This window comes from Anolis sagrei, chromosome 4 (genome assembly GCF_037176765.1).
Source record: "Anolis sagrei isolate rAnoSag1 chromosome 4, rAnoSag1.mat, whole genome shotgun sequence".
Classification (NCBI taxonomy): Eukaryota; Metazoa; Chordata; class Lepidosauria; order Squamata; family Dactyloidae; genus Anolis; species Anolis sagrei.
The window spans coordinates 128,736,895-128,750,613 of NC_090024.1; the positions used below are offsets into that span (position 1 = coordinate 128,736,895).

At 43.9% G+C, this 13,719-nt stretch overlaps 1 pseudogene; it reads left to right on the forward strand.

Moving 5' to 3' along the window:
• Positions 1-5,907: 5,907 nt before the first annotated feature.
• Positions 5,908-6,060, forward strand: LOC132775238 (U1 spliceosomal RNA; annotated as a pseudogene).
• The last annotated feature ends 7,659 nt before the right edge of the window (positions 6,061-13,719 follow it).

Consider the following 13,719-nt stretch of genomic DNA (forward strand, 5'->3'; position numbering starts at 1 on the left):
TAGGTGGAGATGAGACTACCTTCTTTGCGGTGATGCATCTTTGCCTGTCTTGCATGTTGCAGGCATTACTGCCTCCGTGCACAACTTGCTCAGACATTCCTCTGTGCCAGTGGAATGAATGGATCCATTCCGTTGAGTCACTCGTTGGCAGGCAGCCCGTGTGTTAGCAACAGGAGGTGCCAAGTCTCAATGTATTCACTTGGCTAATGAACAGAGCGCATGCAATTGTGTGGCTGGAGTGCCACACAATTGCCTCCATTGGCCTGGTTCCTCGGTGCTTGGCTCTGAGCTCTGAAGCGCACTGTGTGTCTTTATCATTGTGGGCTCTATTAGCTTGACACAGAGGGATCTCTGTGCGGGAACATCATTAGCAAGCTCCTCGAATTGCTCCACTCTGATCATCCAGTTAGAACCAATTTTGTCCCTAGTTAAAGCCAGGGGAGTTGCAACTGGTCAGTGAGGAGTTGGCTACGTTGGTTGTGCACTGATTGACTGTTTTGCCACATCTGAGCCTTATCACACTCCTAGCAGCTTGCTTTTTTAAAAGAAGTATTAACAGTTCTTCATGACAGCAAGAAAAAGTTGAGTGCATTACTGACAATATCAACACTGCATGAGGGAATACAGATCAGGCCTGCTTTCCTCAAACTGTTGGGGCTCTCCAGAATGAAACCAGGACAGCAGAAGTGGAATTGTCGCACTATAATTGCATAGCATGAATGGGCCTCAGATCCATTGGGCTGTAACTGCTGTCATCCACAGCCACCACACGCAATGATTGTGTTGTCAGGAGTGATGGGGGTTGTCTAACAATCGGGTGGGCACTGGCTTGGAGAAGACAGGAATAGACAATTGTCAGTAGAATTAACAATGCTGGACCTGCTACCAAATAATATTACCAAGACACAGCTTTGTGCTTTCCCTCTGTCCTTTGCTCTATCCTCCTCTCTCCTATACAATTAAATCAGTGTGTCTTCTGAGGCAAAATCGCACTGTCTCTCTGCCTTGGGAGATTGAACACGCCTTCAGGGCAAGCAGAAGAGACCAAAAAACACAACAGCTAGAAGATTTATTGTCGAAGGCTTTCATGGCCGGAATCACTGGGTTGTTGTAGTTTTTTTCGGGCTATATGACCATGGTCTAGAGGCATTCTCTCCTGACGTTTCGCCTGCATCTATGGCAAGCATCCTCAGAGGTAGTGAGGTCTGTTGGAACTAGGAAAAAGGGTTTATATATCTGTGGAATGACCAGGGTGAGACAAAGGACTCTTGTCTGTTGGAGCTAGGTGTGAATGTTTCAACTGACTACCTTGATTAGCATATAATGGCCTGACAGTGCCTAAAGCAACCTTTTGTTGAGAGGTAGTTAGATGTCCTTGTTTGTTTCCTCTCTGTTGTTGTGCTGTTGTAATTTTAGAGTTTTTTTAATAGTGGTAGCCAGATTTTGTTAATTTTCATGGCTTCCTCCTTTCTGTTGAAATTGTCCACATGCTTGTGGATTTCAATGGCTTCTCTGTGTAGTCTGACGTGGTGGTTGTGAGAGTGGTCCAGCATTGCTGTGTTCAGGTTGGTTCATCACGTTGGCAATAGCAGAACACCTGATGAACTAACCTGGACACAGCATTTTATTTGAGAACACAGAAATGCTGGACCACTCTCACAACCACCATGTCAGACTACACAGAGAAGCCATTGAAATACACAAGCATGTGGACAATTTCAGCAGAAAGGAGGAAACCATGAAAACGAACAAAATCTGGCTACCACTATTAAAAAGCTCTGAAAGTACAACAGCACAACAACAGAGAGGAAACAAACAAAGACATCTAATCACCTCTCAACAAAAGATTGCTCCAGGCACTGCCAGGCAATCAAATGCTAATCAAGGTAGTCAGTTGAAACATTCACACCTAGCTCCAGCAGACAAGAGTCCTTTGTCTCACCCTGGTCATTCCACAGATATATAAACCCTTTTTCCTAGTTCCAACAGACCTCACTACCTCTGAGGATGCTTGCCATTGATGCAGGCAAAACGTCAGGAGAGAATGCCTCTAGACCATGGCCAAATAGCCTGAAAAAACCTACAACAACCCAGCTAGAAGATTGACGTTCATCACATGGAAAGAAACAACTTGGAACAAGGCAGGTGGAGGTTCAGAAATGTGGAATGCATGGCATGCATGCAATACAATAGTGGATTATATCACTTCAGAGTGCATTCTGTATTTTTATGTACTTCCTCTTATAAAACATTTCCTGCAAGGGGGAAGTGTATATCAGGGAGAGTACATTCCACCCCCCCCCCAACTTTTTGCTTTGCAAGCTTTTTATGTTTAAAATAGAGATGACCGAAACGCTTAGGAGCACCAACTGAAAGGGATTGCCGAGAACACCAAACAGGGAGGGAAAAAGCCCCCTCTAAAAGCTTACCTTTCACATTAAAACATCTATGTAATGAACATTTGGCACAGCTCCAGGTTTAATCCAATCAAAGAATTCTGCTTACATTTCAAACTGGACAAAGAGATAAGAATCAAAGGAAGCTTTCTCTTACATAACAAGCACCACGTTACACATAACCAGAGCTTAAACCAACACAGCACTCTTTTTTTTTGTGTATTTTGTTAGCCATTTTTAAAGGATAAATACTGCCTATTACAGGGAAAACCAGCTGATCCCTAATCCATCTAAAACATAGACATGTGCCTTTCACCTTAAGAACAGACAAGCAAAATTTTAAAGATCTAGTTTTTTAAATTTTGAATGGGTTTTTTGTTTATATCGGAATGTGTTTATAAAGGTTGTATGTTATTGATGTCATGGCCTATGGCTAGTGCAATAAACTTTATTCAGAATTCAGAATTCCTGAGTTCTGAGGATCACCTGGGAAGGAATCCCACTGGAGCATTGCAGCACACCCAGATACCTGGGAGTAATTCTGGACCGTGCTCTGACCTACAAGAAGCACTGCCTGAACATCAAGCAAAAAGTGGGTGCTAGAAACAATATCATACGAAAGCTGGCACAACCTGGGGATCACAACCAGACACAGTGAAGACATTTGCCCTTGCGCTATGCTACTCTGCTGCTGAGTATGCATGCTCAGTGTGGAACGCATTTCACCATGCTAAAACAGTAGATGTGGCTCTTAATGAGACATGCTGCATTATCACGGGGTGTCTGCGCCCTTCACCATTGGAGAAATTACACTGTCTAGCCAGTATTGCACCACCTGATATCCACCGGGATGTAGCAACCAATAGTGAAAGGACCAAGGCAGTGACATCTCCAGCCCATCCCTTGTTTGGGTATCAGACAGCACGTCAACGACTTAAAGCAAGAAATAATTTTCTAAGATGTACAGAGACACTCGCTGGAACACCCCAGCAAGCGAGAGTCCAAAAGTGGCAGGCTCAAACCCAGAACCTCAATCCATGGCTGATACCAAATGAGAGACTCCCCCCTGGGCACACAGAAAACCGGGCGACTTGGAAGGCGCTGAACAGACTGCGCTCTGGCACCACGAGATGCAGAGCCAATCTCAAGAAATGGGGCTACAAAGTGGAATCCACGACATGCGAGTGTGGAGAAGAGCAAACCACTGACCACCTACTGCAATGCAACCTGAGGCCTGCCACATGCACAATGGAGGACCTTCTTGTGGCAACACCAGAGGCACTCCAAGTGGCCAGCTACTGGTCAAAGGACATTTAATCAACTACCAAGCTTGCAAATTCTGTGTTTTGTCTGTCTGTCTGTTTGTTTTTGTTAAAAATGTAATACAAATGTCTGGTTGCTGATGACACGATAAATAAATAAAGGATAAATAGATACATAACCATTGCCAAACATATGTGGTGGGTTGTACTTCTGGTGATATTTTTTCTGTGTTTAAAACACAGTTTTGCATGAAGTTATTTACAAGCTTTTCCTAACTCCAGGATGGGAATCATGTGGCTTTCCCAATATTGTTGGTCTGCAACTCGCAGCACTCCTTGCCAGTAGCTCTGCTGACTAAGACTGCCCTATGTTATGCTTATTTCTTTCTTTATTTATTGAATGCCTTCTGGGATTGAATCCAGGATATCCTTCAAACATTGGAAGTGCTCTGTATGTGCTAAATCTGATTCTGGTTTGTTGTGCTACTATTCAGGGTTGCATCCTTACTTACTTACTTACTTACTTAGGTGATCCCTCGTAACCCGAGTAGGATTGTTATCCAAGATCGGTGTACTGGTGGTGGGTCCGTAGGTGACTGTGGAGCCCTATTCTTGATCTGCATCTTCTCCCGCAGTGAGGGCATTGGTTTCCAGGTGGAAGGCGGCCCTGGTTGGGGTTGGCTTGACATGCCTTCCTCTTGGCACGTTTCTCCCTTTCACCCTCCATTCGTGTCTCTTTGAATTCTATAGCACTCCTGGTCACAGCTGACCTCCAGCTGGAGCACTCAGGGGCCAGGGCTTCCCAGTTTTCAGTGTCTACGCCAGAGTTTTTAAGGTTGGCTTTGAGCCCATCTTTAAATCTCTTTTTCTGCTCACCAAAATTCCGTTTTCCGTTCTTGAGTTCGGAGTAGAGCAACTGCTTTGGGAGATGGTGGTCGGTCGGGCATCCGGAAAACGTGGCCAGTCCAGCGGAGTTGATGGTGGAGGACCATCGCTTCAGTGCTGGTGGTCTTTGCTTCTTCCAGCATACTGATATTTGTGCGCTTGTCTTCCCAAGAGATTTGCAGGATTTTTCGGAGACAACACTGATGGAATCGTTCTATATGAACATACAAGGTGGAAGATGTGGCAAAGCTATGAAATGGTGGACTGCCCATGCATTATTCAAGAGGAGCAAACATTTCCCGTGGTAATTGTCCAGCAATTACTTCTACCAGAAGCAGTTGGACCTTCCAGATGCAAAGCTGGAAGCAAACTGCCCCAGTTGCTGAGATTTCTTGCTCCTGTCTTTTCCAGGTAGCATCCTTTTTTGGTTCATCTGGTTTGAGAAAGTTTCCTCAGTGGTTCAGTCATCTCACTGATGTGGTGTCCTTGGAGCAACGTTGCTAATTGCTTCCAGTGGCAACTTACTGCTGTTTTGTCTACAGGGCAGTGTCTGGAACCTCTTCTGGGTTTTGTACATGAGGAATATTGCAGCAAATTTTCTCTTGCAATGAAATGTGAAAATGCACAGGAGATGAGTTGCAACAGGGCATCATTTCCAAATAGCCCATTGCAAATTAAGCTCCTTTTGTAAAGATGCCTCAGCAGCAAGGAATATGGGTGTAGTATGATGGTTAAGATACCGAGCTATCAATCAGTATAATACTGATATTTGCAGTGAGTTGAGCCTCCCTGCAAAAACCCACCATGGCAGATGGGCTTTGGAGTGCTTGTTAGCATCATGGTCAAACGTTCTGAAATAGAGTTTGCATAAGACCTCACTAGTTTGGCTTAAATAAATGTTTTCTTTTGGAGATTTTTAACATTGGCCTACATCATAGAGCTGTTATAAGAATAACCAAGAAAATGTAACAACAACAACAACAACAACAACAACAGCAACAACAATAACAACAACAACAACAACAACTCAAGGTGGTTTCCAATAAAGAATGGCAAAACGTTCAATGCCAAAAATTTACGACATGATAAAAATCTCCAGCAAGCATGCAAACAATGAGGAAGTACTTCATCAGTGTCACAAATGGACGGTGAAGCTACAGCTCCCCTGGTGGCCAGAATACCCTCATGAAAGCTGGAATTTTAAATAGTCTTTGTGTGTCTGTCTATATATATTGTGTGTTTATGGCACTGAATGTTTGCCATGTATATGTACATTGTAATCCAACCTGAGTCCCCTGCGGGGTGAGAAGGGTGGAATATAAATACTGTAAATAAATAAATAAATACAAAATGAATAAATAGTCCCACAAATAAAACAGGGGAGACACCTTGATCACGAAGGAGGTTTTCCCAGGATAAGGCTCATTCATTGCACTCCGGGTGTGCTGACCCCTGCAATTTCCCCAAATGCAAGAAATTCGACTGCATAATTTGGTGATTAGATGTCTAATCACTTCTCAACAAAAGATTGCCCCAGGCACTGCCAGGCCATCAAATGCTAATCAAGGTGGTCAGTTGAAACATTCACACCTAGCTCCAACAGACAAGAGTCCTTTGTCCCACCCTGGTCATTCCACAGATATATAAACCCATTTTCCTAGTTCCAACAGACCTCACAACCTCTGAGGATTTTTGCCATAGATGCAGGTGAAATGTCAGAAGAGAATGCCTCTAGAACATGGCCATATAGCCTGAAAAAACCTACAACAAAACTGTGTCATTCTTCTTCCACTGGAGCTGTCCCAGGCACCAACCTTTTTACATCTGTCTCCTTTCCACTGGAGACCTCATCCTGACCTTTTACATCTCAGTTTGAGAGAGGGTGGGGGGAGGGAGGAACTCACATCTTCCAGTTTAGAATGAGAAGCTCACTTCGTGACTCACTTGGAGTACAGCTACATAGAATCATACAGTTGGAAGAGACCACAAGGGCCACCCAACCCCCTTCTGATGATCATCCAGCCTCTGCTTAAAAGCCTCCAGGGAAGGAGACTCCAAAACTCTGCGAGGCAGCACATTCCACTGCCGAACAGCTCTTACCATCGGGAAGTTCTTCCTAACGTTCAAATGGAATCTCTTTCCTGTAATTTGAATCCATTGTCCAGAGCATCAGAAAACACACTGGTTCCCTTCTCAATGGGTCATCCTTTCAAATATTTAAGCATGACTATCATGTCATCTCTCTGCCTTCTTTTCTGCAAGCTCCCTAAGCTTGCTCCTTATAGGACTTGGCTTCCAAGCCTTTGATCATTTTGATTGCCCTTCTCTGGACACATTCCAGCTTGTCAATGTCCTTCTTGATTTGTGGGACCAGAATTGGACACAGTATTCCAGGTGAGGTCTGATCAAACAGAGTTGATCTCGACATTATACGCATATTGATGCAGCCTAGAATCACATTGGCTTTTTTGAACTGCTGCATCACGCTGTTGACTCTTGATCAGCTTGTTGTCTATTAAGACTCCTAAATCCCTTTCACATGTACTGTTTTCAGGTCAGGCACCACCCATCTTATATCTATGCATTTCATTTGTATGGTCAAAGTATATTTCTTGTTGAAATTCACTTTGTTAGTTTTGTCCCAGACTCCGTTCTGTTAGCTCTGGAAGAAAATCCCCTTTCCCCTGGAAAATGCCAGAACTAAACTTGGTTTGACCCATCTGGATCTAATGCATATTCATGTGGTCCCTACATCACTTGAGGGCAAGGGAACTAGACTAATCTTATGTTACATCACCATGAGAATGCTGTTACCTTCATTCCCCTCCTGTGTCATAGACCTTTCCTCTATGGAGTGACTTTGAGAGTCTCCATGTATGTAAAGTGTCTTACAATGTGGTCACAAAGAGGAAATAAGGCAAAAATATATTGTGATCTGTTACAGTAAGTCATAGCAGGATCAAGTGTGTATTAAAGAAAAACCTTATGATGCTAATTATTATGTGCAGTTGGTAATGTAGGTCAGCTAGCATGTTTGGGCCACACCCGGTGGGGTATAACTGTATGAATTTTAGAATACAGTTTGGAGAAGAAGCAATACGCTACTCTGAGAAAAAGAAGCAACATGCTGTAATGCTGCTATGCTCTAACAGTGATGCTCTTTGCTATGCTTCCCCTCCGCCCCCCTAAGCATTGTGACCCAACAAAGTTATTACTTCTTACATCTCCTCCTACAGCAGGATTTGGGCTTTCATCTGTGTTTGGGCAGTGCAGACACCTGATTCTAATACGGAATTGGGGGTGGTTGTCTTGACAGCCATCTTGTTACAGTAAGTCAAGTGTGTGTTAAAGAAAAACCTTATGATGCTAATTATTATGTGCAGCTGGTAATGTAGGTTAGCTATCATGTTTGGGCCACACCCGGTGAAGTATAACTGTATGGATTTTAGAATACAGTTTGGAGAAGCAATTTGCTACTCTGAGGAGGAGAAGCAATATGCTACTCTGAGGAAGAGAAGCAATATGCTGGAATGCTGCTATGCTCTAACAGTGATGCCCTTTGCTATGGTGCAGTAGCTATTTACTCAAGGTTTATGTTTTGCTCTCTCATTTGAGTGAAGATGAAGACACCTTATTCTGTGTTACTTACAAGGATTGTTGCACTGTTTGATTTTGTATGCAACACTGCAAGTTTATGCCTCTGCTGATAAGAGGAAAGTTTTCTGTTTCTTTTTCCTCTTGCCTGTGTGTCTTTTGCGTGGGACTTGGCTAAAACATGCTCTGCACAACATGATCTTCAAACCTTCATTCCTTTCATTTTTGGAACCTCCTGCCATGCTGGAAAACATCATCAGATGATCATCCAGTCTCTGCTTTAAAACCTCCAGAGAAAGAGACTCCACTACACTCCAAGGCAGCATTTTCCACTAGTGAACAGCTCTTACCATCAGAAAGTTTTTTTCTAATGTTTAGGTGGAATCTCTTTTCCTGCAGATTGAATCCATGCCCTAGTTTCCAGAGAGGCAGAAAACAAGTCTGCCCCCTTTTCAATGTGACATCTTTCCATGGAAGACTCTAAATGCATAAACAAGCAAGGCGTAAAAAGTTGGCAAATAGTCGTGTACCGGAACAATATTTCAAGATGTCATTACTCACCACACACGTGATAGGAGATGTTATACGATACTGTTCTTGATCTATGAGAATGTAATTCAAATTTAATAAAATGTGAGGAAGTGGGGAAAGAGGCTTTGGAGAATATATGCACAGGCCTTCCTTTTGTACTCTACACATTTGTCAGACATTCAGAAGGATCAGGTTTTGATACACAGAATAATTTTGAGTTGGAGAAAGAGTCCATGATCTCCAACGTGCAGGGTTTTGAAATGTCAACCTGAGGGGTGTCAGTATGGGATTCAGCCCTAAGACCCTGACTGTTCTTGTCAATGACAACAATAGCAGCCGGACCAGTTAGACTCCCGAGAATCTCCTGGCTCCAAGTGGTCAGAAGGAACCAAGTAAACCTCTCTGGCACAAATAAAAAGTTTGCTCATTGTGCTGAGCAGAAAGGAATTAGGGGTGGGGGTGGGGGGATAGGTGGCTCCAGTTGCAGGATTAAAGCTCCCATCAGTCCTAGCTGCAAAGCCCATGCAAATGGGAGTTGCAGTCCAGAGATATGTACAGAGACACAAAGTTCTCACCCCTGGGGTCTTCTCTTTCTCTGCCTTGGGCAGAGTGTCATCTTGTTCAATTACAGCATGTATTTTTGCACCCAAATGACAAAATGACAGATATGGGTGTCATTTTGTCCAAATGAAGCATGTATTTTTGCACCATCACAGTTCAAAAACAGCCTTCTTGCTTATTTAAGCTGAAGTTGGAATATATCTAGAGCGGCATCCCCAAGGCCATCTTAACAGTATTGCAGGCCTCCAGGCAAAGCAGTGTACTGGGTCCTGCCTGCAATGCTATTCACAGGAATGCAAATGTAAGTTATTGATAAAATAAACCTATAGGATTGCCTTCTCCCATACAATCTTCTGGGAGATGCTTATTCCAACCAGCCAGAATCCAATCAGCAATTGTCACTCAAAGGACCTTTTCATTGGCTGTACCAGAACTGTTGAATGATCTACTGGATGGGATCCAATAGCTAAATAATGTCATCAGCTGGGGACCTCACATCACCAACTGCCGCTCTGGCCCAGAGTGAAGAGAGAGGGGGCCAGGGGACAGTTCCATCTTGTTTCCTGTATATGTCATCAGTTGGGAACCCCTCCTCCCAGCACCAACTGCCGCTCTGGGCTAGAATGAAGAGAAAGGGGGCCGAGGGACAGTTCCATCTTGCTGCTGCATATGTCATCAGCTGGGGACCCCTCCCCCAGCACCAACTGCCACTCTAGGCCACTCTAGGCCAGAGTGAAGAGAGGATAGTTCCACCTTGTCTCCTGTATATGTCATCAGTTGGGGACCCCTCCTCCCAGCACCAACTGCCGCTCTGGGCCAGAGTGAAGAGAGAGGGGTCCAGGGGATAGTTCCACCTTGTCTCCTGCATATGTCATCAGTTGGGGACCTCTCTCCCTAGCACCAACTGCCGCTCTGGGGCAGAGTGAAGAGGGGGGGGGCAGGGGATAGTTCCATCTTGTCTCCTGCATATGTCATCAGTTGGGGACCTCTCTCCCCAGCACCAGCTGCTGCTCTGGGCCAGAGTGAAGAGATAGGGGGGCAGAAGACAGTTCCACCTTGTCTTCTGCATATGTCATCAGTTGGTGACCCCTCCCCCCAGCACCAACTGCCGCTCTGGGCCCGAGTGAAGAGAGAGGGGGCCAGGGGACAGTTCCATCTTGTCTCCTGCATATGTCATCAGCTGGGGACCCCTCCCTCACTCTGGGCCTGAATGAAGAGAGAGGGGTCAGAAGACAGTTCCACCTTGTCTCCTGTGCTATGTTAATAATATAATATAATATAATAAATATATTGTATATACATATAATATTTATAATATTATAATGTAATGCAATATAATATTAATAATAACAATGTGATATTATAATTATATATTTATATTACATGTAATATTACTAATAATATTACAATATAATGGTATAATACAATATAGTAATATTTAATACTGATATTGTGCTATGCTAATAATATAATATATTGTATGTATATATATATATTGTAATCAGGCATATAAATGGCGCAAATAAATAAATAAATAAATAAGCCATCAGAGTTCAAGATGCAGCTGAAGACCTATCTCTTCCCAGTCAATGTTAACTTGTGAATTTTAACTAATGGTACATTTTATTAAGTGAGGTCTTGTGTATATTTTGTTATATGTATTTTAATAGTGTTGTGTTTTATTGCCCTGTTGTACCCACTTTAAGCCACAAGGAGAGGCAAGTAATACAGGTAGCAATAGCACTACTGCTACTACTACTACTACTACTACTACTATAACAACCAAACCAGTATTTTGACATAAAAATGTACTGTACAGCAAAGGTTAATCAATACAAAGGTTTCCACAATTGGTAAAAGTTTCTTTTTCTCTTTTATATTCTTTACTCAATAAGTTCTATTATTTGGGTGCTTGGCCTTTGGTGTGGTGCTGGGTGAGAGGTGTCTTAGGGCTAGGCTGCAACACTCTGTAGATCTTAGAAAACTCTTTTTTTAATTTAAGACAGTGTTTCTCAAACTGGGGGTTGGGTCATGAGGGGGTTTCAGAGAGGTCGCCAAAGACCATCAGGAAACACAGTATTTTCTGTTGGTCATGGGAGTTCTGTGTGGGAGGTTTGGCCCAATTCCATCATTGGTGGAGTTCAGAATGCTCTTTGATTGTAGGTGAACTATAAATTCCAGTAACCACAACTCCCAAATGTCAAGGTCTATTTTCTACAAACTCCACTAGTGTTCACATTTGGGCATATTGAGTATTCGTGCTAAGTTTGGTCCTGATCCATCATTTTTTTTTGAGTCTACAATGCTCTCTGGATGTAGGTGAACTACAACTTCAAAACTCAATGCCCATCAAACACTTCCAGTATTTTCTCTTGGTCTTGGGAGTTTTATGTGCTTAGTTTCGTTCAATTATATTATAGAATTCCATAGTATGCTGCTGACAATGTCATCTGTGCACATTCAGAAGAAGAATAAATTAGTAGCTGAGCTTGGTGCAGACTGAAAACCAAGGTTACAACAACATCTGTTATAGAACTCCAATATGCTGATGACAACATCATCTGTGTGCATTCAGAAGAAGACCTAAAAGCCACTCTAAACACCTTCGCAGAAGCATACGAGCAGCTCGGCCTGTCATTAAACACCGAGAAAACCAAAGTGCTCTTCCAGCAGTCACCAGCCAATCCCTCTCCTATGCCAGAAATACAGCTTAATGGTGTAACATTAGAAAATGTTGACTGTTTCTGCTACCTTGGCAGCCACCTCTCCACAAAAGTCAACATTGACACTAAAATACAATACTGTCTGAGCTCTGCAAGTGCAGAATTTTTCTGAATGAAGCACAGAGGACCGGGACATGAGTAGGGATACCAAGGTGCTTGTTTATAATGCTATTGTCCTCCCAACCCTGCTATACGCTTGCGAGACGTGGACTGTCTACAGATGTCACATGCAACTCCTGGAATGATTCCATCAGCGCTGCCTCTGGAAAATCTGCAAATCTCTTAGGAAGACAAGCGGACAAATGTCAGTGTGCTGGAATAAGCAAAGACCACCAGCATTGAAGTGATGGTCCTTCACCACCAACTCCGCTGGATCTGTCATGTTGTCCAGATGCCCGACCACCTTCTCCCAAAGCAGGGCCTCTACTCCGAACTCAAGAATGGAAAAAGGAATGTTGGAGGGCAGGAAAAGAGATTTAAAGCTGGGCTCAAAGCTAACCTTAAAAACTCTGGCATAGACACTGAGAACTGGGAAGCCCTGGCCCTTGAGCGCTCCAGCTGGAGGTCAACTGTGACCAGCAGTGCTGTAGAAATGAAGAGGCACGAATGGAGGGCGAAAGAGTGAAACATGCCAAGCGGAAGGCGTGTCAAGCCAACCACGAGCGGGACTGCCTTCCACCAGTAAACCAATGCCCTCACTGCGGGAGGAAATGCAAGTCAAGAATAGGGCTCCACAGTCACCTACAGACTCACAAGAATTCTGATCCTGGAAGACTATCCTACTTGGACTACAAGGGATTGCCTAAGTAAGTAAGTAAGTAAGTGGGTTGTTGTAGGTTTTTTGGGCTATATGGCCATGTTCTAGAGGCATTCTCTCCTGACATTTTGCCTCCATTTATGGCAAGCATCCTCAGAGGTAGTGATTGTAGCACAACTGGTTGAGTGTCAGCTGCATTAAGATCACTCTGACCGAAAGGTCATGAGTTTGAAGCCAGCCTGGGTTGGAGTGGGCTTCCAACCAATTGTGTAGCCTGTTGTTGACCTCTGCAACCCGAAAGACAGTTGCATCTGTCAAGTAGGAAAATTAGGTACCACCTTAAAGTGTAGGGAGGTTAAATTAACTTATTTATTAGTTAATTTAGCCGTGGACCATGACTTGCTGATTCATCGATTGGCTATGTCTGGTGTACGAGGTTTAACCCTCAAATGGTTCAATTCATTCCTCCGGGATCGGAGACAGAGGGTGGAGTGGTCAGGCCAAAGCTCTGAGAGCTCCTGCCTTTGCTGTGGAGTTCCCCAGGGTGCTATCCTCTCGCCCCTGTTATTTAACATCTACGTCCGGCCACTTGCTGGACTGGTGCAGAGCTTTGGCATAGAGTGCTACCAGTATGCAGATGATACCCAGCTACTCTTGCGTCTCGAACCTGGAACAACTGCGATTCCTGAGAACTTTAAGCTGTGTTTGGAAGCAGTGATGAGTTGGCTACGAGCAAGCAGACTAAAAGTCAATCCTGCAAAAATTGAGATACTCTGGCCTGGCCAGCCACCAGAATTAACCCAGTCTCTGCCTGATTTCGATGGGGAAGCTCTGGTTCCGTCTGCCACTGTTAAAAGCCTTGGGGTTGTGTTGGACTCATCGCTGACGATGGAGGCCCAGATCACTGCCATAAGTAAGCAGGCCTTTTTTCATCTTCGCCAGGCAAGGAAATTGGCATCCTACCTTTCGGTAGAAGCATTGGCAACAGTAATCCACGCAACAGTCACCAC